At 53.6% G+C, this 23,246-nt stretch overlaps 2 long non-coding RNA genes across 3 annotated transcripts; both read right to left on the minus strand.

The window, feature by feature from the left end:
- Positions 1–3,928: 3,928 nt before the first annotated feature.
- LOC140607094 (uncharacterized) lies at positions 3,929–15,643 on the minus strand. 2 transcript variants are annotated; one of them, XR_012009262.1, is made up of 4 exons: positions 15,465–15,637; positions 8,258–8,910; positions 7,717–7,923; positions 3,929–4,224 (listed from the first exon to the last, which is right to left on the minus strand). It is a non-coding gene; the product is annotated as an uncharacterized lncRNA (long non-coding RNA). The 2 variants fall into 2 exon arrangements; XR_012009261.1 differs by having other exon boundaries at positions 7,717–8,910; positions 15,465–15,643.
- Positions 15,644–15,888: 245 nt separating this feature from the next.
- LOC140607093 (uncharacterized) lies at positions 15,889–21,920 on the minus strand. The gene is made up of 5 exons (XR_012009260.1): positions 21,525–21,920; positions 21,129–21,281; positions 18,744–18,939; positions 17,449–17,835; positions 15,889–16,963 (listed from the first exon to the last, which is right to left on the minus strand). It is a non-coding gene; the product is annotated as an uncharacterized lncRNA (long non-coding RNA).
- Between the last annotated feature and the right edge of the window lie 1,326 nt (positions 21,921–23,246).

A 23,246-nucleotide genomic window follows, 5' to 3' on the forward strand; every position in this document is an offset into this window, starting at 1 on the left:
CTTCATGCATTTTTATTAGTAACTCTCAATGGCTTCTGGAAGGAGGACAGGGCCACGGTGGCGCGCTTCACCCTCCTCTCCCTCGCCAGCCCGGCTGCTGAAATCTCTTCGTGTCCCACAGTCAGCTGCGGATCGTTTCCGGTCCACACTGGGAGCACCTCTGAGTTCAGGACAGTTTTCCTTATGTCCTTACTCCTGATCGGGACGCTGCTGCTCCTCTTCTCTCTTGTTCTCGGGCAGGAGAGCAAATGTGCCGCTGACCGGTTTCCCAGGCCCCCAGGTCACAGGGGCTTCTCCGTCCCGCTGGGGCTCCCCGAGAGGCTCACAGGGCTGGCTTGCCCGCCTGCCCACGATCCCCTGCTCTGCTGTCTGCGCTCAGGTCTTGGGTTCTCCCACGGGGGCGTCAGCACTTCCAGGGCAAGCTCACTCCCCCAGGCCTGGCACTGCCTCTGTGGTTTCCTTCCAGCTTTCTTGAGCTTTCCCCTCGAGGGGCTCTATGGCTCTTTCCTCTTTGCCTTTTTGTCCCCCCCAAAAGGGGGCAGGCTGGCTGGGTAAAAGGGGCTCACAACTGCCCCCATCCTCTGGGATGGAGAGTGGGAGGGGGCAATCCGAGGACAAGGGGAGAGGCTTCTAGGAGCTGTTTACAGGACCCAGGCTGGGGAGCCCCCCCCTCCCGCCCCCCCAGAGAGCAGGACTGACTGAATTAAACACGGAGCCCTTTGGGCAGCCAGATTATAGATGTGGTGGCAGGGACGACGATGAGACGGTCTTTGACTCCGGAGTCTTGGGGATGTTGGCTTTCCCCGCGCCCACCCCTGTGGATGGTGACACTTGAGCTCCTCGGAGGGACTTGGGCCCCCCCTCTTTTTGCCTGTCGCTGGGGGCTAGGACAGCAGGGGGCACTGCAGGACTGGCCACTGGGAAACCCTCCCACAGGGCTTCAAGCCAGATTTGTAGGAAGATCCAAGATACTGTGGAGAAAGTGCCTGCCCAGGGGCGCACAGCCAGCCGTCACCAGGGGGAGTGGCTGGGTGGGAGGGATCAGCGGGTCCCCTTGTCACCCTCCTCCACCCTGAAGCCACGCCAGCTGCCACGCTGGTTGGTGAGCCCAGAGGGCCCACAGGTCACTGCAGTTTTCCCAGATCATTCTGGTGGTTGGAATGGTTTCCTGTGCGTGGCACTGTGTAAAGGGCCCTTTCATTGGCTTCTCCCTCCACCCACGGCAGGGCACAGCCAGCCGCTCCTGCTGGCCTGGGATTCTAGAACTGCCTTCCCTGCTGTGGGGAGCCTGCCTGGGTTCAGAGGCCCAGGACCTCCATCAGAGCCTGGGGGGGCCCACTCACCCCAGCTCAGTCCCGCCCTGCCCTGGACCCACCTCCTGGCCATGGCAGCCACTTGGGCATCCAAGGGAGTTTGAGGCTTGGCAGTGGCCCCACATGACAGGGATGGAGGGAAAGGGGCCGGGGAGGTGAGGAGGGAGGGAGTCATAAGCAGTGAGTCATGGGCAGAGGTGGGACCCAGGGTGGTTCCATCCTTGCCTGGAACCTTCCCTGGAGCCCACTGAGTTCTTCCTTCCGGTCGCAAAGCAGGAGGGAGAGTCTTTTGCCTGCCACACCTTAGTCCTCACCCCACCCCTGCCAGCCCCACTGACCTCACCAGTCTGCAGCACCCCATTCCTAGCTAGGACGGCCTGGTGGGGCCCTGGGAGCATGCGTGGCACAGGCAGGAAGGCAGGCCTGGGCTGGGGCTGCCGTGCTGGGGTGCTCACCCACCACATAGGGAGGAAGGGAAGGTGGAGGCTGATCCAGGGCCAACCTGCCATGAGACCCTCACCTCCTGTCTGAGGGTGTTCCTAGGCCCTCACGCCTCTGTCCTGCTCCCCCTGATGCCCCCATCCCTACCCCCACCCCAAAGAAGGTGGGCTGCCTGCCTGCAGGGCTCTCCCTCACCTCTGTAAAAGGAGAGCTGAGTGGATTAGGGCCTGATTTAGCCCCAGGCCACCAGGAGATCTGAGCAAGGGAGCCCCCACCTGCCCACCTGCCCTCCTACTGGGCAAGAGTGTTGACAGGGCAGGGGGGTTGTGAGGGCACAGCTGGGCTCCTTCCCACAGGTCCCCACCTCCAGCCCTAACCCTAAGACCCCCATCCCTCTGGCCTGCTGTGAGGGGCTGGTCCTCCTGCCCTCCAGCTAAGCCTGGGCAGAGGCTCCTTGGGCACCCCTCCACCGAATTGCCAGCCCCACCCCGTCCATGTCAGCCCTCTGGTGGCTGCTGGAGGTGAAAGAGTTAACTGGTCTGTGGTGTTTCCTTCCCGGACTCGCTTAGATGTATATTTAGCCAGCAGAGCTAGGAATGCCAAGATGCCCTGGCACTGCAGCCCCTATTTGCCACAGCACCCCTTAGAGTTTGGGGGAGGGCAGTGCAGTGGAAGGGGGGCAGGTGCCGTGGGGGGTGGGATGGTGGAAGGAGCGAGGGTCCACTGGAGGAAAGAGGGGCAGGGACGTGTTAGTGGGGTTGAAATGGAAGGCTGAGTGTCTGCGCCAGGGTGTCCCTCCTGGTCTGGGTGCCCACCCGGCCTGCGGGAGGTGGCCAGAGGCGAGATGGCTGGTGAGCGCTGTGCTGGGTGCTGTACTGTCCCCCTGGGACGGCAGACGTGGAGGGGCTGGGGATAGGGTCCAAGAGTGATTCCCCACCGGGATGGGGAGAGGGCCATTGAGGGGGTGACCCTGGGGGCTGATTGAGTATCTGGACTTAACCTGTGCACCAACAGGACTCAGTTCCTCCAGGCCCTCAGACTACTGCAATGTTTGGTCACAGGGCCCATGTTTTGTTGGCTCACTTGTTTGTTTCTCAGTGGGGCGTCTGCACCATCCTGGGACCCCTGGAAAATTCTGCAGATCTCGGCCTCGCAGCCCCACCGTCACTGCATCACAGAGCAAGACAGAGGGCTTGCCCCCACCCCCCTCATGAAGGGAGCCACTCAGACAGATCCAAGAGCGCCCTCAATGTGTCCTGGAACTGACCCACTGACCACTCCCTGAGGCCTGACGGTCCTGCACCACCTGCCAGCAGAGGGATGGGCTCTCACTTTGCCCCAGTGAGTGGCGGGCCCTGCCAGCAAAGATCCAGGGATCGCCTGCCACCAAGACATGCCAGCTGTTACTGGTTTTAGTCTGTCTTGGTTCTATTGACCAGAGGGTAGCACCCTTCTAGAATTTTCTGTGTCACAAACTGTCATGGAGGCAACTAACCCAAACCCCTTCCCCAGAGTGCCCTCTCTACACACAATGAAGACCGCTGGCCCTTCTCCGACACCAATGCACCGCATGACTGTGGGTAAAGCCGTTTCCAACCTCGCAGGGTCAGTTTTCTTGTCTGTGATATGGGGAGGTCGGACTAGTTGGGGCCTGGGTCACTTCCATGGGCAAGCTCCTCAGTCCCAGATGTGGCACCTTGTAGAATGCGTAGCATCTTCTGAGCGCTTCTCATGTCCCAGGCACGAGGCTGTGTTTTAGACGCACCATCTCATAGAATCCTCACCTAACACCACCAGGTAGGAATTATTACGTCCATTTTATAGATGGACATACTAAGGGTCAAAGAGGTTAAGAAATTTGCCCAAAGAACACACAACTGGGGACTCGTGGGTGGCTCAGCGGTTGAGCACTATCTTTGGCTCAGGTCGTGATCCCAGGGTCCTGGGATCGAGTCCCACATCGCGCTCCCCACGGGAAGCCTGCTTCTCCCTCTGCCTGTGTCTCCGCCTCTCTCTCTCTCTCTCTCTCTCTCTCCGGTGTCTCTCATGAATAAGTAAATAAAATCTTTAAAAAAAAAAGAAAAATAGAAAAATAGAAAGAGCACGCACTGGAAGAGGAGCAGGGCTTGGATCCGAGCACGTTTATCTCTGGGCTTTGTGCATCTAACCATCGTGCAGGGCTTGGGGAGATGCTGGAGTTGGCAGAGAGCCCAGATCCAGACGCGACGTGCGAGGGGAAGTCTACACGTCCAAATACACGCAAGCACATGCCCCTTTATTCGAACTCTTGGAGTCAGGTGACAACAGCGAGTAATTTGGCGTAATGTTGGAAGAGCGGGCTGGTGCCGATGTGAAAGGCCTCTCTGTATGGCATGCTGAGCTTCCGAAGGTTCTTAGGATTGATTGTGTTCCAGGAAGATCCCACCGGTGGCATTATGGAGACTAGATCAAGTCAGGAAACTGGAGACCCCTGAGAACAGTGGCCAGTCCAGGTGGGAGAGGGTAAGGGCAGGATGGAGGGGCCCCGATGTCCCTGCAGGGTCTGCTGAAATTGGAGGAGGCCTGGGGGCAGAAGGAGAAAATGCCCCCCCCACACACACACACACACACTCTCTGTGGCCCCTGGAGCACTGCTGGGGAGAGAAAAGCTTCCACCACTATAGGGATTGGGGGCCTTGGCTCTTCTAACCTACTGACATCCTGTGCCTGTGGGAACTTAGCCTGGGTCCAGACATTCAGAAGTGTTCCTCCAGACACTGGACACAGACCCAGAGGTAATCTGAAGGGAAGGGGTAGTTGCGGATGGGCTGGTAAAGCCACCTGCCCGGGGGCCCTTGGTAGCCGGGCCTCACTCCCCACATCTCTGACTTGTTCATTTTGCTGCCGCTGGCACTTCTAGTGCCAAGGACACTGAGGACTGTCCTTATGGTGCTTACGTGGCTGCACGTGAGGAGAACAGGCCTGGAGGAGGCAGCCCCAAATACCTCCCACACGCTCAGATCAGTGGCCCGGAACAAGTTCAGGCGGTGAAGTCAAGAGGCTCCAGCCACTTACCTTCTCGGAACATCTACTCACGTCCTAGCTGGGAATCTTTCTACCTGGAATCTTTCCCAATCTTATGCTTCTAGAGTCCTGGGCTCTTAACCAACTCCCACGTCCCCTCATTTCTTTGACCCCAGTGTGGGAATAAATGAAAGCCACCCACAGGAGAACAAGCAAAGGCTAATGCTTCAGAGCTTACTACAAGCAGTCGGCCACCGTCACCTGTGTTTTGACAGGGACTCGAGGGAGACAGAGAGCAGGAAAGCTTATAGTGGCACAAACAGAAGACCTCAGATGTGCCCTGATGACAGGCTAGTGGCCAGGGCAGCTGCAGTGAGGGGCCTCACTAGGCATGGGGCCTGATTGAGTGGTTGCATACAGATTTGGTTGTCTCTGGTTGGTCCCAAGCAGGGACAAGAATTAGGGAAGCTGTCACTCACTACTCACATCGGGGCCATTTAGGGCCGATTGTTATGGGATTATTGTTTGGCTTCTGGGACCAGTTGCTAGAGATAGTGGTCCGATTTCCTGCACATCTGACTCTGCAGCTAGCAGGCTGGCTTCCTGGGCTGCTTCCTACAAACCACGATTGGATTCCTGAGCTGGTTGCTGCAGATTGTGGGTCACAGTTCTATTTTTATAGATGGTCTGGCCACTGTCCATCTGTATATTCAGTCTGTCACCAACAACCTGCGCGTATCAGCCCAGTTTCTCAGGCAAGCAAACCAAAAATTGGAAAGGTTAGGTGACAGCTCAGTTGCAGAGCCAATACATTTCAGAACTTAGACAAGAACCCACTGGCTTTGTGCACAACCTTCTCCTTCCAGTCTTCTGAAGGCAAGATTCCTGTCGCCCTGTCTCTTGCTCCTATCCCAATACCTTAAGCATGGTCTCCATAAATATTTATTAAATGAGTGAACACTAATTTTTATGATGCCAGTGAGGAAATCAGGTAGAAATGTAAAAAAAGAGAGTGGGGCTGTCCTGGCTGCCAAGGCACCTACACTTAGAACTGCTGGGTTCTGGGCTCTCTCCCCTCTGGCATCCTGCGAGCATCCCTGAGCTCCTGAGTTGAAAGTTGAAACCACAGCCTGAGACTTGTGGGTTCCTGCCAGTTGGGCCAGAAGGGAACAGGCCTCTGGGATGCAAGAGCAATCTGCCGCAGGTCTGTCCACCCCACTGCCTGTGCCGCTGTTATAATCAATGTATTGAGGATTCTGATCCATCTCACTGATTGACAGGGTGTAAGAGGCTATTTCCTGCCAGGAGCTGGCCTGGGGGTGAAGGTAGGGGGGATGGGAGCCTCAGGCCCTGCGGATGGCAGATTTCTAAGGTGACCCCATGATCTCCATCCCTGTTCTCAAGAGTGACTCTTTGATTATTGTAGAGGCCACTTTTAGGCAACAGGTTTGAGGATTAAGAAGTTGAACAAGGCAAAAGGGTGACCACCACAGTGACCACCGAGCTGATGAAAACAGGCTCATTAAGAGCCAGTTCCTGGAGGACACCTGGATGGCTCAGTGGTTGGGCATCTGCCTTTGGCTCAAGCCATGATCCCGGGATCTGGGATCGAGTCCCGTGTCGGGCTTCTTGCGTGGAGCCTGCTTCTCCCTCTGCCTGTGTCTCTACTTCTCTCTCTGTGTGTGTCTCTCATGAATAAATAAATAAAATCTTAAAAAAAAAAAAAAAAGATCCAGGGCAGCCCGAGTGGCTCAGCAGTTTAGCGCTGCCTTCAGCCCAGGATGTGATCCTGGAGACCCAGGATCAAGTCCCATGTCAGGCTCCCTGCACAGAATGGAGCCTGCTTCTCCCTCTGCCTGTATCTGTGCCCCTCTGTGTGTGTGTGTGTGTGTGTGTGTGTGTGTGTCTCATGAATAAATAAATAAAACCTTTTTAAAAAATTAAAAAATAAAGATCCAGTTCCTGAGATTACCAAAAAAAAAAAAGGAAAATCTCACCTGTCCTCACACTCCCTCACTCTACCCTATAGCCCCTCACCACCACCTCATAGCAGACAAACTCTCCTCTGCTGTCCTGCCCACTGCTCCCTTGTCATGTAGTCCATAAACTTCTGCCTCTTTTGTTCTGCCTTGGGGGAATTCTTTTACACCAATGCCACCAGCCTCCACCCCATTGGGATGCCCTGCAATTATTTTATGTAGCACAGTAAAAAGGATTTTCCACATAGGGAAAACCACACGGCAGGAGAAGGGCAGTGGTCTGAGAGGTCAAGTGACCTGGAGGGTAGGGGTCAGACATCCTGGGAGGTCAAGTGACCTGGGGGTCAGGTGATTTAGCTGCCAGTATGTATCCTGTACTGGTCCCAGAGCCCCAAGCTCTGCAAGCCCCAGTTTCTATGTCTGCAAAGTGAGTGGCTGGCTGGAGTAATCTAACCCTACCTATTGTGATCTGGATTCTTTTGAGCCCAAGAGAGGCCGGGATTAATGCCAACTCCCTTGGGTTATGCTGGTCAGGTGGGTCGAGGTGGCTCCTTGGTCCCTTGGAAAGAAGCAGAAGAAATCACTTCTGAATGTGGCCGCTGGGTCTGTGGCCCTAGCCACAGGTCCTCTCCCACCTGGGGTGGATGGGCCACAGCTATGAAGGGAAGAGATTTGGGGTGAGCAACAGTTATGGCTGTTGAATTCCAAGGGCTTGGTTCTGCTTCCTTAGGTCTCTGCGTATGTGCGCGCGCATGTATGTGTGTATACACACTCACACACACACACAGACACTCACACACAGGAGGGGTGTGGTCACAACCTGACAGAGACTTCTCAGTCCCAGAGCCTGGGAGCCATGCAGTCAGTGGACCTGCGCATTGCACACAGGCTGTGCATCGGGAGGCCAAGCCCGGGGAAGGGGATGCGACTGGCCCCTCGCTGCCCCCCGCCACGGCTCTGGCGCCCTGACTTTGGCATACTCGCTGCAGGAGGGGGCAGTGGGCAGGGGCCCTCCACGCAGCCTGGAGACATTTCAGGGGCCCTGCATCCAGCCACTGCCTTCTCTCTTCTCTTTTCTTTCTTTCTTTTCTTTCTTTCTTTCTTTCTTTCTTTCTTTCTTTCTTTCTTTCTTTCTTTCTTTCTTTCTTTTAGAAGGGTGTCCAACGGAGGGCTTGGCCCCTGAAAAGCTAGGGAAAGAGGCAGGCATCAAGGGCTGGGGAGGAGGAGGAGGAAAGAGAGAAAACATGCAGAGGTCTGAGGATACAGAGGGGAGGGAGCCCAGGAGGAAAGGGAGCAGCACCACAGGGGACAGAAGCAGAACCGCGGGGGACCAGTGGAGACAAGAGGAGAAAACGTGGAAAGAGAAGGGCTTGAAGACAAAAGTCTCCTTCAGCAGAGCCGCCTGGTGCCAGATCAGATTTAGCATCATTTTCTTGGCAGACTCCATCGTGGACTGTTGGTGCTTTGGGGGAGGAGGGGCCTTGTCCACTGGCCTGTCTTCTCTCCAGAGGGTCCCCTCACCTCCTTCCTCCAGACTCGTGCTTGAGCCCTCCTCCCTTGTAGCCAGAGCCTTCTTTCTGGGTGCAGTCCTGGCCTTGTCACTGCACAAAGCCCTCCAGTGGCTTCCCAGTGCCCCAGGATGACATCCTGACTCCTCGACAGGTCAACCTTCTGGGTCTTGGCCCCCAGCCTCTCACCTCTTCCTCTCCCCAACTCCCACCCGGGGCCCCAGCCCAGCAGTTGGCCTGGTCCAGTTGACTCCTCAGTGTGGGACACATGCGCGTCACTATCCATGCGTCTGTGAATGCACGCTGGATGCACAATGATAGCCATCTGGCCAATCAGATACTTCCTTTTCAGCTTTGAAGTTCCACATCGGGCCAGCATCACATCCAGGCACACCGCACTGATGAGCATCCTTGTAGAGCTAATCCTGTCCAGCGGGCTGCATGGTCCCAGCCCCATGGAATGGGGAGGGCTCCCAGAGCCCGCTACCACCCACACTCCTTGTTGCCTGTAGAGAACCCCGCCGTGTCTCCTGCTGTCTTCCATGGGGCTCCAGGGCAAAGGCAAAGTTGCAGGTCCCAGCAGCTGGCCTCGCATGGAGCTTTGGGTTAAGCCATTGGACTGGACTCCCAAAGAGGGGCCCTCTTCATTCCTCCAGGCCCCAGAACCTGCCAACAAGAAGGGAGACCAGGGTCCAGTCAGGTGGGGCCAAGACACCAGCTCCTCACTGGGAAGGAGAGGGGGCCACACAAAGGATCTCTCTGCCCCATGGCCCCAGGAGACAGGCCCTCGGCCAAGAAAACATTTTCAGTGGTTTTTGCTGCAGGCACCTACATTCCTGACTAGCTGGAAGGGAGCAGGCCCAGGTGGAGGGAGAGGTGGCCCCCCACCTGTCTTTGCTACAAGGAAGAGGCTTCAAAAGGATCTAGACACATGTTACAGAAGGTGCTGGGAGCATGTGAAGGGCAGACCCTCAGGGAAGCTGGGCCAGCTGACAGGCCAAAGGCAGGGCTAGGAGACGAGGTGGTGGGGCCTGGCTGAGAGGCAGCAGCAAGTGGCCCAGTGGGCAGGACCTCCTCACCCCAATCTCCCCTGCCCTCCCCAGTGGCACGCCATCTGTGGGGGACAAACCAGGAGCTGCTTCTCTGGGCCAGGCACCTTCTGGGTGGCCAGGAACTGGGCCAGGGAATGCCAGGGGAGCTGCCAAGTCCTGAAGTCACAGTGCCTGGGCCTGCCTTTCCCTGAAAGGGCGTGTGAGGGAGGGTTGAGGCAAGAGGGTGGTGAGGCTGGAGAACTTTGGGGCTCTCTTCAGGGCCTGAGACCTGAGTGCGGTGGAGGCAGGTAGAGGTGTTGAGGAGGCAAATCAGGCCATTAGCTCTGAGCTGTGAGCTCCCATAGCAGAGCCTGCCTTTAATTCTTTCAGATGCAGAGCCTCTCTTTTGGGTGTGTGTGTGTGTGTGTGTGTGTGTGTATGTGTGTGTGTGTGTGTCCCATTCCCCATGATGCTTTGAGAAAAAGGAACTGGCAGGGGCAGCGGTGGGGGGCATTTCTCTGTTCTTAGACCTCCCTTGTATATGTTAAGAGCTGTGGCCAGGCCTGTAGGTCAACTTGTGGATCAACCTGTGGGCAAGGTGCTGAGGCTGGGTGGAACCAGGTAGAGCAGCTTTGTGACCAGAAGACAGAAGTCTCTTTAACTCCAAAGGATACCACTCTAAGATCCCAGATGCAAAGCCTCTGGTCCTATGGAAGGGAAAATTCTAAGATGACCTCCTCCCTTGGGTTTTGCTCCCGTGGTTATATAAAATTATACAGCAAAAAGGGATTTGCATTGGAATTACAGTTACTAATCAGCTGACCTTCAAATAGGACAGGCATGTGGGTGGGCCTGACTTAATGACATGAACCCTTTAAAAGCAAAGTCTCTGGCGGCTAAAGGAAAGTCAGGATTCCAAGCATGGGAAGAATTGATGGTCTGTCATGGGCTTTGAAGGTGGGGGCTCTGCATGGAAAGGACTTTAGGGCTGCCTCTAGGAACTCAGATAGACCCCCAGCCAAGAGCCAGCAATGGGGACCTCAGCCCTGCAACCCCAGGAAGCTGGTTCTGCCTACAACCTAAATGACCCTGGGAGCAGATCATTCCCCAGAGCCTCTGATGAGAGCCCAGCTTGGCCAACACCTTGACTTTGGCTTTGAGACCCTAAGCAGAGACCCAGTCAAGTGCACCCCAGACTTCTAACCTACAAAACTATGAGCTGCTAAATGGCTCATGTGGAGCCTCTAAGTTATGGTGATTGGTTAGTGAGCAATAGAGAGCTGACACAGGGGCCAGCACAGGGACAGCTCCAGGTTGTACATGCTGACCCCCGGTGAGAAGGCAAGGGCAGCATTGTGATTTCACCTCAAACCCTGGGGTTCAGCCTCACTCTGCACTCTGTGTCCCTCGTCCACACATAGGCATCCACATCTTTGTCCTCGTAGCCTCTGCCAGAGGCCCCAGTTCCAATCTGAGGGCCAGGAAGTTTGGACACAAATAATTTATAGATAGACCAATTGGAGGTGCATTGAAGCACAGCTTCTTAGGCCTAATGATCCAGGTTTCTTAGAAGTTCGCTTCTCTGCTAACTCTCCTGTAGTTCTGCCCCATTCGAATGCTGTTGGATCTTCTAGTCCTTGGCAAAAGCAAACTCTCTTCTTGCCAGTTATCAAAGCAAGACTCCGTACTTTAAGACACACACTATTCTTCCGGGTAGTTCCCTAAACTTAGAATGAATTGGTGTCTCTCAGTCATGTGACCTAACTGCCTCAGTTTCATCCTCTAGCAGAGACAGTTAGAGGCCCACCAGAACCCATGCATGCATGCTCCCCTTTCGGAAGTTGTTATTAAGGGGCATAAACTACATTTCCCAGCTGCCCTTGCAGGTAGGTGTGGTCATATGACTCATTCCCACCAATAGGAAGTGAGCAGAAGAGATGGGTGCCACACCTGAGCCAAGCCAATTAGAAGAAGGTGTGTCTCCCCCTGCTTCCCTTCCTCCTCTGCCAACTGGATGTAAACACCAATGAGCCCCCCGGGGGAATGTCAGAGAACCCAGATGGAAAGAGCCTGGGGCCCTGGAACACCACGTGGAGGAAAGCCACTGGCCTATCAAGAATACCTGCCTTGGGCAGCCCTGCTGGCTCAGCGGTTTAGTGCCACCCTCAGCCCGGGGCCTGATCCTGGGGACCTGGGATCGAGTCCCACGTCAGGCTCCCTGCATGGAGCCTGCTTCTCCCTCTGCCTGTGTCTCTGTGTCTCTCATGAATAAATAAATAAAATCTTAAAAAAAAAAAAAAAAAGGATACCTGCCTTGAGGGGCACCTGGATAGCTCTGTCTCTTAAGTGTCTGCCTCCAGCTCAGATCATGATCTCAGGGTCCTGGGATCCAGCCCCACATCAGACAGTTCTCCCCATGCCCCTCCCCTACATATTTTCTCTGTCTCTAAAATTAAGTAAAAACTTAAAAAAGAAAAAGAATACCTGCTTTGGTGTATTATATGAGTAAGAGATATATGTCTAAGGTATTTGAGTCATTATGCCATTATATATATATATACATATATTTTTAAGATTTTATTTATTTATTTATTCATGACACACACACACACACACACACACACACACACACACACAAAGAGGCAGAGACACAGGCAGAGGGAGAAGCAGGCTCCACGTGGTGTCCCGGGACTCCAGGATCACGCCCTGGGCCGAAGGCAGACGCTTAACCGCTGAGCCACCCAGGCGTCCTCCCATTATATATAATTTGAACCATAATATATAGCTTGAATGATTATTACATATTTTGAGGTCCAGTACTGATTTTTAGCCTACACTTTACAAAGCACATATATCCCTCGGCTTGGCCCTCAACTGGAATCAAGTAGCACAAGGTGCTGACTAACCCGGATGAGAGCCTCTAAATATCTCTGTAGTTCACTTTCCTTGGCTGGCTCCCACCCCTGCCTTGGTTCTCGCTGTCTGCTTGCTCCAGAGTCTGGCTGACTCAGCTGGCCTGGGCCACCATCCATCTCTGTCAGTGAGGGCCTGGCTCGCAGAAGAATGCACATTTATTCCCCCCAAACATAGGGTTCTTATTTTTCAGCAAAGGAGGTGCAGCAGTATATTTGGAGAAGCGAGCTGCTGTTCAGCGCATGGCTGCTGGTTACTTTGGGACGCCGCCAGGGAGCACAGTCCTCAGCCCTCATTTCTAAGCAAGGGCCTCTAGTGGTTGGGGAAGAGGTAGAGAGGGCTACTGGAGAGGAGAGGTGACAATGCTCTCGGAAAGCAATTAAGCATTTCTTGGTGCCCTGGGGGACAACCTCAACTTTCATACATTTCCCCCGGGGAGGCTGGGGGAGGCGGTGGGGGCGACGAGGAGAGCACCTGTGGCTACGGTTCTTGAAAGTTCTGCTTTGTGCCGTGGCTAAGACTGGAGGAAGCTCACTGCAGGAAGGCAGAGCTCACCCCCACTGCCCCTTGCCCAGGGATGCTCCCCCTGGCACCAGCAGCTGGCGTACAGAGCAGCAGCGCACGGGGAGCCCCGGAATGGACCAGAAGTGGGATCCAAGATACAAGGGGGCCCCCACTCTCGGTCCACTGCTGAAGAGCAGCTCTGGATCACCAGCTTCAGCAGAGCAGACAGGCTGGGCTGCGGACCAGGTTGTGGCCTAGAACGGGCCCCCGGCTCTACCACAGCTCACAGGTGCCACAGTCCTGCTCTCCTGTGGGTTCAGATGGCCCAGAGGTCATCACGCACTCACACAGCAGCCCTGAGCTTCTTCGCGGGGCTCCAGGAAGACTCTGCCTCAGCAATCTCCAGTGCAAATTTGCATTTTGTTTGATTTTGGAAATAACGGCGGCAGACTCCCCAGGGCCCAGGAACCTAGCCACTGGCTCCTCTTGGCATCTTCCGTCTGGGAGCAAGACGTAACTAATGCATAGAGTGGCACTGGGGTTAAATTACAAGTTGACTTGGGCTGCCCCACAGATGCCAAGCCACCTCACAGAGATGGCCAGCAAGGGTCCCCGGCCTCTCCATGCCTCTCGTTGGTTGCACCAGTGGCCTGAATCCTCCAGGAGCACCAAGAGGGTGCTCACTTTCAGACCCTGGGCAGGGCTTACCATGAGCCTTGATGTGGTGAACTGAGCAGCTGAGGCTGGGGGCATCTCACACAAGATGCCTTTGGAGATTTCTGGTGAGAATCTCTTCCCAATTTTCCCGACCCCTTCTCTGTGGCTCACCGCCGATCCTTTCCCAACAACTAAACCCTCCCTCCCCTGTGCCCAGCCTGGCTCCTCTCACTCTGTCACTTACAGCTTGGGACTTTGCTCATTCGTTCCTTCCGAATGTCGCCTCTCCAAGTCTAGCTGAGACTTTTTCCATGCCTAGTTTGTGAACACGCCTGCCCTGATCCCCACCTGCACACCCCCTCTCTCCCAGGCGGACCAGGGAGCCCGGACTTGACAGGTGCAACAATCTGGTATGCATGGGTGCTGGATGCCTGCAGAGAATGCCAGGGACCAAGGTCTTCCCAGGACTGGCAGCTCAGATGGCTCCCGGGGCAGAAATAACCTGAGCCTGCTGCCCTTTCCTTCTTGAGTGACTCAGCAAGAAGCTAGGGGCCAGAAACACAAACCTAGTCCCGGATCTTGCAGAGGAGGTAGTGGTCAAGGCCACGGCCCTCGGCTTTGTGTGGAGAGGAGCCGGTCCAGGGCTGGGCACTCAAAAGATGCTCAACCTCACTTGGAATAAAAGAATCAAATGAAAACAACACCCAGGCCCCATCTTCTACCCAGCAGATTGGCAAAGATCAAAGGTTCGACAATGCACTGAGCTGGCAAGGATGGAGAAAGGCACTCTCATGCTTTGCCAGCAGGACTCTAAACTTGCACAACCTCCACAGAGGGCAATTTGGCAATATCTACTGAACGCACAAATTCTGTGACCCAGCAATTCCCCTTCTAGAAGCATAATGCCCAGCTGTGCACGTTTGTGAAATGACCTAGGGACATTGTTTATAAGAATGACAAGGGAAAAAAAAAAAAAAAAAAAGAATGACAAGGGATCAGAGGTGCGCTCCATAGGCGACGGATCCCACCCTTACGGTATGCCCAGGTGATGGAACACAGCAGCCAGGACAAAGGAACCACTGATATATGGATCTGGACACACGTCCCAGTTAACACTGTAAAGTGGAAAAGCTGAAGAAAAGCAAAGCAGGAGTAGAACAGGCTGCAGGCCTGGCTGGTTTTGAGTCTCAGCGAATGAATGAATGAATGAATGAACTGACAGGCTACCATTTGGGTAAAAATCGTAAAAGAAAAACAATGCATATGCTTGTTCGGTTGTGTGTGCTTAAGAGCATCTCTAGATGGGGACACTAGCCGGAGCGGCTTCGGCTCAGGGTGAGACCCCAGGGTCCTGGGATCTTATCCCGCATCGGGCTCCCTGCATGGACTCTGCTTCTCCCTCTGCCTGTGTCTCTGCCTCTCTCTGTTTGTCTTTCATGAATAAATACATAAAATCTTAAAAAAAAAAAATAGAACATCTCTAGATGGATGGATACCCAAGAAACGGGTTTCATCTCTTCCACGGGAGCCAACATTTTCATTATATACCTTTTTCATAACTTTAAATTTTTGAGCTGTGACGACAAGACCTACTGAAAAAGAAAATACAGTTTCAACTATGTGGGCCCCACCTCTGGAATGTAAAGCAAAGGAAAAGAAAGGAAAGGAATGGAATAATCCCAGGCCTCGAGGGGCCAGCAAGTTCTGGGACAGAATGAGGTGGTGGACGGGAGCTGTCATTTCCTCCTGCACTCGCGCAGTGTGTGACATTTTACAGACGGCTTCATCTGTGCTGTGCCTTCAATCCTCAGGGCAGTCCCTTTCTTTCAGATGACGAAATAGAAGCCCAGAGAGGGGAAGCGGTTTCTCAGAAGTCACACAGCAGGTTGGTTGAGCCAGGACTTACTTGCGTCCAGGTTTTCTGGCTCTCTCCGTACGCCTTTTCCTACCTCCCGAGGGAGTACTGGGGACTCACATCACTGCCTGCCGTGATGTCTGCCTAGAACATGATCCAGGCCACAGTGCAGACTGGTTCAGGCACCAGCTGTGATGTCAGAGACTGGCCTCGAACTCTGGGTGAGCGGCATCCTACCTGGGGGACTCTGGGGAAGTTACCTCTTGAGCTGACCCTCAATTACTTCATCTGTGAAGCAGGACCAGACTAGATGAGACCACCGCCCACTTCAGAGGGTTGTTGTGAGTTTGAAAGGAGCTAAGTGGGAAGGCCCCACTGTGAGCTGCCTACCTCTTCGGAATCTTGCATGAATCACAAAGAAAAGTGTTCTGCATGTATTGCAGTGCTGCTTCTGCACAGAGGGGCTGGCGCCTTCCTCCTGACATTCTGTTCTCTTTCCCTTTTATTCCCACCGTCTTGTCCCTCCCAGCTCCTGGAAGGATGGCCCCGAGGTCCTGCAAGGAGCCCCAGAGCAGCCCCCTGACCCCCAACAAACAATGGAGGCCACTTGTTTGTGGCCCTCTGCCTCTTCTCATTCCTGCCCCCTACTCCCACTGAAATACCCCAGACCTGTTTTCTTTCTTTTTTTTTTTTAAGATTTTATTTATTTATTTATTTATTCATGAGAGACACACAGAGAGAGGCAGAGACACAGGCAGAGGGAGAAGACTCTCTGCAGGGAGCCTGATGTGGAACTCAATCCCAGGACCCCGGGATCATGCCCTGAACTGAAGGCAGATGCTCAACTGCTGAGCCACCCAGGTGTCCCACTTTATTTTTTAAATTAACATAGAATAAAGCTGACTTTTAGCTGCTTTTGGTGTTTTGGTGTTTAGACTTATGGCACCGTCCACTGTGGCCAGGGCAGGACAGTTCCCCCACCCGCCCTGACACCCCGCTGCAGGCCTGCCCTTGGGGAGTCGCACCCTCTCCCCACTCCTGGCCTCCCCACCTGGCAACCTCATGCACTGCAAGGAGTGGAGGTTGTCTTTTTGAGAATAGGTCATAGAAATGAAAAGTCTATGGCATGTAACCTTTTGACTGTTTTTTTTTTCACTCAGAATAATGCCTTTGAGATTCCTCTCATTGCACCTGCCGATAGCTCCCTTTACAGCTGAGTCGCGTTCCATCGTCCCAGTGCCACAGTTTGTTCATCCATTCATGTGCTGGAGGACATTTGGGCTGTTTCCAGTGTTAAGTGATTATGAATAGAATGCTGTAAGCATTTGTGCACAGGCTTAAGTTTGTCTTTTCAGAGGGCAGGGGGTCTCAGCTGGAGGCAGTTCTGCCCTCGGGGGACATCTGGCAATGTCTGGAGACTTTTTTTAAAGATTTTTTAATTTATTTACTCATGAGAGAGAAAGAGAGAGAGGCAGAGACACAGGCAGAGGGAGAAGCAGGCTCCATGCAGGAAGCCCGACGTGGGACTCGATCCCGGGTCTCCAGGATCAGGCCCTGGACTGAAGGCAGCACTAGACCCCTGGGCCCCCCCGCCCCCCGGGCTGCCCTGGAGACATTTTTGATTGCAGTGCACTCGGCATAGTCTAGTGGGTAGAGGTCAGGGAAGCTGCTAAACGTCCTAGGATGCCCAGGACTGCCTCATAATGCAGAATGATCAGGCTCCAGATGGTCACTGGCACTGTGGTCGACAAAACTTGGCCTGGGGTAAATGTACAGAAATTGAGGTCGCTGGGTCATAGGGCGTGTTCAGGTGTAACTATAAGAAATCGCCAAACTGTTTTCCAGAGTGACTTTACCATTCTGCATTCCCACCAACTATATAGGAGAGTTCTAGGTGTGTCGCATCTCTCTGCCAGCGCTTAATAGGGTCAGTTTAAAAAATTTTGGGCCGGGATCCCTGGGTGGCGCAGCGGTTTGGCGCCTGCCTTTGGCCCAGGGCACGATCCTGGAGACCCAGGATCAAATCCCACGTCGGGCTCCCGGTGCATGGAGCCTGCTTCTCCCTCTGCCTGTGTCTCTGCCTCTCTCTCTCACTGTGTGCCTATCATAAATAAATAATAAAAAAATTAAAAAAAAAATTTGGGGCCATGTAAAAAAAAAAATTTGGCCATGTATGATAGGGGGATAGAGGTATCTCGTTTTGCTTTATATTTACACTTGCCTAATGGCTAAGGATGTGCTTACCTGCTACCTGTATGTCCTCTTTGGTGAAGTGTCTGTTCAGGTCTTTTGCCCCCATGGAACTGGGGAGCTTCGTCCTCCCGGCATGTGGAGGCACTAGCCCAGAAGCTTTTCAAGTCTTGTTCTTTTATATAGCCCCTCATCCGTGGAAGGGGCCTCTTACTGTCTAATGACTTGCTCTGTCTAATGTCTTGTCTAATGTCTAATGACTTGCTTTGTCTAATGACTTGCTCTCCCTCATATCCAGCCCCAATCCACAGGCTGCGTAGGGACCCCCACACTAAGTCTCCACTTTAGCACAAGCTCAGTTGTGATCCAAAGGGCTTGTTGCAAATAACAAAAGCCCTTTCTCTCACTTAGGAAAGGACAAGGACTTTAGGAGTTCTGCACCTGGAACAGAGGACAAAGACAAAATACATTTTTTGTATAAATAAATAAAATCTTAAATATATATAATATAAATATATATTACATAAATATAATCTTAATATAAAAATAAATAAAATCTTAAATATATATAATATAAATATATATATATATTTTTATTATTATTTATGATAGTCACAGAGAGAGAGAGAGAGAGAGAGGCAGAGACACAGGCAGAGGGAGAAGCAGGATCCATGCACCGGGAGCCCGACGTGGGATTCGATCCCGGGTCTCCAGGATCACGCCCTGGGCCAAAGGCAGGCGCTAAACCGCTGCGCCACCCAGGGATCCCTAATATAAATATATATATATATTGCATATATATTTATATATTTTTTAAGATTTTATTTATTTAAGAGATAGAGTGTGGGAGAAAAAGCACAAGCCAGGAGAGGAGCTGAGGGAGGAGAGGCGGAAGCAGACTCCCCAGTGACCAGGGAGCTGACTGCAAGACTCAATTCCAGGACCCCGAGATCAGGGCCTGAGCTGAAGGCAGACGCTTAACCGACAGAGCCACCCAGGCGCCCCTAAATATTTTTCTTATTACTCCACAGGTATAGACTTACAATGATGCCCCAACTCTCTTTGTCCTAGCGAGGACTTTCATACTCACTTCGGACTTTGTGTAGGCTCTAAGGGAGGGGAGAAATGCTGATTTTATAGAAAACTTAAAAAACAGCCATCCCCTTGCTTCCTGGGAGAACAGATTGTATTTTGCCTGAGGAATAAGACGAATGCAAATTTGCTTTCTTTTACTCACTGTGGAGTTGGTAGGTGTTTATAAAAAGCTTCACAGACAGCTCCCCACTAGCTCCCAAGACGAACTTGTGTTTTACTCTGACAGCAAAAGGATTGTAACACTTCTGACTTACCCTGCGCATTATTACTTATCCGTTTGAAACACGGCTTTTCATCAGATCAAATATCGTGCCAGAAAGTGCACACATAATCTCATCCAAAGTGGAGTGGGAATCCATCCTGTCGTGCTCTGTGATCGTTGGGTCTGAGTGCACTGCCTTCCAAGTCTCTGGATTCTAGGACAGGTGAGCCTGCGAGTCTACACCAAAGCTAGGAGGAGAGTAGAAGCTGAAAGTGGGTTCCCTGATGCAGGGATCCAACCAGCACTGGGGATTGGGACACTGGATGCCACTGGCCTCCTTCCTGGGACTGGAGACCTCCCTGCCTTCAGCCTTTCCTCGGCTCCCAGGGTCTTGAGCCTTGCCACGGCCCCATTTTGCTGCCTGTAAACTGGCAGCTTCCCTATCTGACCTGCCCATCTCATGGAATTGTTTCCAGACACACACAGTGAAGCACAGAAAATGTCTGGAAAGCTATGGCCAAAACTGGCTTCTCTCTAAGGGAATGGAATGGGGTTAAACGGAGAAGGAGGAGGGAGGGCCCGTTAGGATGTCTTTCGTGTTCAAACAACTCTCACATTTTTTTAAAGTATGAATTCCTTTTGTGATTAAAAAAAAAGTTTATATATGTTCACAACGATTATATATATTAACATAATTATGTATTTTGTGGTCTTCCAGAATTTTGCAGCCCTGCTACTCTTCTACTCCCGTGTGTGGGTCGCTTGGCCCAGTGTGGCCACTTTCCATCTGAGGGTGCCACTGAGATCGGTCAGGAGGAGGATCTGGGATCCAGGGCAGGTGACCGAAAGCGAAGGGGTGGCTCCCCGTTGGCTGTGAGTCGGCTCCTCCCTCCTTCCTCTGAACCCCAGGTATGGGACATATGTTCCTCCCTGGGTATCTGGCCAGACCAGCCTGCAGGCGGGCACCGTGGTGCCAGAGGGAGGGATGCTTCAGGACAGAACGAAGTCAGCACAGAGTACATTAAAAAAAATCAATTGCTGGGGCAGCAGCCCACCAGAGTAGCGGGGGGCTGGGTGCTGAGGCGGGCCTCCCAAGGAGCCAGCTTGCACCGGGGTTCTGGGCATGCTGACGGCCCAGCAGGCGCTGAGGCCAGCCTGGGCCAACTGTATTCGGTGGCCAAGGGCACAGCCAGGGGCTGGCATACCTTTACCGGACAGCAAGGAGGAATGGGGCCGTGTGCATTTGTACTTGTTTATTTGTGTTTGAAGCTGCCTGGGTGTGGGTGCTGACTTCTCCAGGACCCTTGAACCTACCCAGGAGGGGCCCTCCCTTGCTCACAGCCCCTCCCAGGGACATAATCTTTGGGGATCCCAGGATATCCCATTGAAAAGGGACCACATAAAGAGACCACCATTGTTTCTAATAGGATCAGTCTCCACCGACGGTCACTCTGCCCTGTCACTCTGCGTGTAACAGGAGGACAGGTCCCCAGGATGTCCCCCCGGAAGGGGGAGACGGGAAGGAATGGTGGGGCGTCTGGGTCCCTCCAGCTAGCTGCATAAACCGGGTCACTTTAACAGCTAAGCTCAAGTAACAGAGGCTCTCAGCCCCTCTGCCCGGGACACCGGGGACCTCGGAGTCAGTAGTTCTCTGCTGGAGGCTGCAGCTGCTCAGTGCCCAACGGTGGACTCGGGGTTGGGGGGAAGAGTAATCCAGGCCTTGAGTCAGCACTACCTTAGACCCTGACCTGATCTTGATGTGAGCAAGCCCACCTGTCAAGTTGGGAGAGACACTAACACCCGCCCCCAACAGGCTGTCCTGACTCAGAACAAAAAGACTCTCTTCTCTCCCCTATCAGCCCAACTAGAAGCCCAGACAGAAATCATCTCAGAGAAAAGTAGCCTGCCTGAGGACTTCCCTAATTCAGGGGTGGACAGTTTTCTATAAAAGGCCAGACGACAAAGATTTTCCACATCATGGCCCGGGTCTCCATCACAATCTCCCAGCTCTGCCATTGTAGGCAGCAAGAAAGCAGACAACAGATTTGTCAACAAATGGGTGTGACTGTGCTCCAGTAAAAATTTATTTATAAAAACAGGCAGGGGGCCAGATTTGGCCTATGGAATGACGTTTGCCCTCCGCGACCCCTGCTGTAATCCACCAGAGCCCTGCTAGGGCAGGTCTGAGCAGCCTTTAGGATTAGCCATCTTTCCAAACACCTCGGGACCTGCAGTCGGTATCCCAGGCTCCCCGAGAGCCTGGCTGTCCACCACTGCAAAGGGAAGGAGAGTTTGTGTAGAGGGAGGGGAAAGCAGGTGTTTGCTGAACTGACCCCCACCCCCGTCCCCATCCATCACTTCACCTTTGCCCACTTTTTAAATTAAACCTGAACAGGGATCTCCCCAGTGAGCACGATCACCAAGGTAGGCCACTTACGGAGATAACAGCGAATGATCCATCTCCCGGGGTATGTGAGTCTAGAGAACACGCTGGCAGTCAAGGTGGGGGTCACAAGGGGCCCCCCATTGGGGCCCAGGAGCCAAGATATGTTTATTCTTATGCACAGCGCCTCGGGGCCTCCGGGTCAGGCTACAGTGGGAAAAACAGGGTTTCGGCTCAGAGCTGTTACCACTTACTCACTGAATGACCTTGGGCAAGTTACTTAATCTCTCTAAACTTTAGTTTCCTTGTTTTATAAAATGGAGATAAAAATAGTACCTGGTTCCTGGAGCACTGAGGTTTAGCTCAGATAACACGCGGAAAGCCCTGAACAGAACACTTAACGTGTAAGGGCAAGGCCAGGCCTGCGGCCGTGGCTGCCGGCTGACTCACCTTCCATGGCCCGGGCCACGCCTGGAGCTGCTAAGTTAAACCTGGTTCATCTTCAGGGCAACCCTATGAGGTGGCTTATAGCATCCTTGCGTTACTGGTAGGGAAACTGAGGCTCAGGAGAGCAATCCCTTGCCCCAGGGCACACAGATGTAACTATGATTGCGAGGGGAAATATGAAAGCTCAGATCCAAGAAGAGCAGGTGGGAGTGCCAGGAAGCCTGGGAACCACATCAGGTGTGTTGGAATAACTGGGTTTCCACGTTCCAGAGGAAGGGGACAGTGGCCACTGAGTCACCATCTCAGTGGAAGGCCCGTCTCTCGTGTACCCGCCTGCCTTGCCCCAGAGAGCCGAGTGTCCTGGTGGGAAGATTCTTTGGGGGGGCAGTTTGGGTGAACACTCCATGCCTCCGTGTCCTGGCTTGAATGCTGTCTCTCAAAAACTCATGGCCACCTGGAACCTCAGAATGTGATATTATTTGGAAATAGGGACTTTACAGACATAATTAAGGTCAGACACAAGATCATGCTGCATCGAGTCGAATGGGAGCGCTCCTGTAAGGACCAGAAAAGGAGACACGGGGACTTAAGAGGAGGCCTGGTGAGATGGAGGCAGAGACCAGAGTGATGCGTCCGCAAGCAAGGGTTGCCCGCAGCCACCAGAAGCCAGGACAGGGGCATGCAGTGGGTGCTCCCTCAGAAGGATCCGACCCTGCCCATGCCTTGATCTTGGACTTCTGGCCTCCTGACCTGGGAGAGAATCTGTTTCTGTTTCTTCAAAGGTGTGTGGTGGCGGGTTATGGCAGCCTCGGGAAAAGAACACACCATGGGTGAATATTTGCAGGTGGTTCCCGGTGACCTGGTGCCCAGCACCCTGAGATCTCCAAGGACACTAGTAGGAGGGGACAAAGGTCAGGGAAAGAATGCAGGAAGGTTAGAAATCAGCTGGTGGCCTGCTCTTGCTTTGGAAGGCCAGGGACTGTGTTATAAGTTTAAGGGGAGCAGCTGCCCTGAGCCAGGGAGAGATCTGAGGTCAGGAAATAAGCAGGAGGGGCAAGGCTGGCAGAGCAAGGCTCCATCTCCTTGGCGCCTGAGAACTGCAGCCGGACGGCGCTGGTGACAAGGTGTCTGTTAACCAGATACAGCCACACAGCGGAGGCAGGGAGAGGCCTGCCTGCTCGGCTCCCTGCGCCTCTTCAAACTGCCCTTCGCCCCCACATGGGGGCCTGGGCCGCACAGCTGTCCAGCAGACGATCCGAAACCGCCCCTCTGAAGCCATCCAACTGCTTGGTCAGAGCTGCGTCAGGATGTGGGAGGGAGGCCAGGCTGGAGGCTGGCCACGTTGAGGCCTCTATGTCTCGGCCTTGACCTTGGCACCCAGGGCTTGCGGTGGCCCCGCATTCCCCTGGCCCAGGGCAAGCCAGCAGCACCTGGGTGATGGGGGGGTGGGGGCTGAGGCTGCCCAGTGGCTTTTCGGCTGAAGGGCTCTTTGTGTCCCCACGCTCCAGCCAAAGCCAGGCCCTCTGTGTCGTCACAACTACAGTCCATCTCAGCTGGGCAGTTCAGGAGCCTGAGGAATAGGGACCGTCCCTTGTTCTGGGACTAAAGGGAGCAGACACTGGTTCCTGCCCTCCTTGGACGACCACCCCATCGAGAGGCAGAGTCCGTTCCTCTGCACCGTGTATCTAGACTGCCTGGTAACTGCTCTGACCGGCAGAATATGGC

This window comes from Canis lupus, chromosome 16 (genome assembly GCF_048164855.1).
Source record: "Canis lupus baileyi chromosome 16, mCanLup2.hap1, whole genome shotgun sequence".
NCBI lineage: Eukaryota > Metazoa > Chordata > Mammalia > Carnivora > Canidae > Canis > Canis lupus.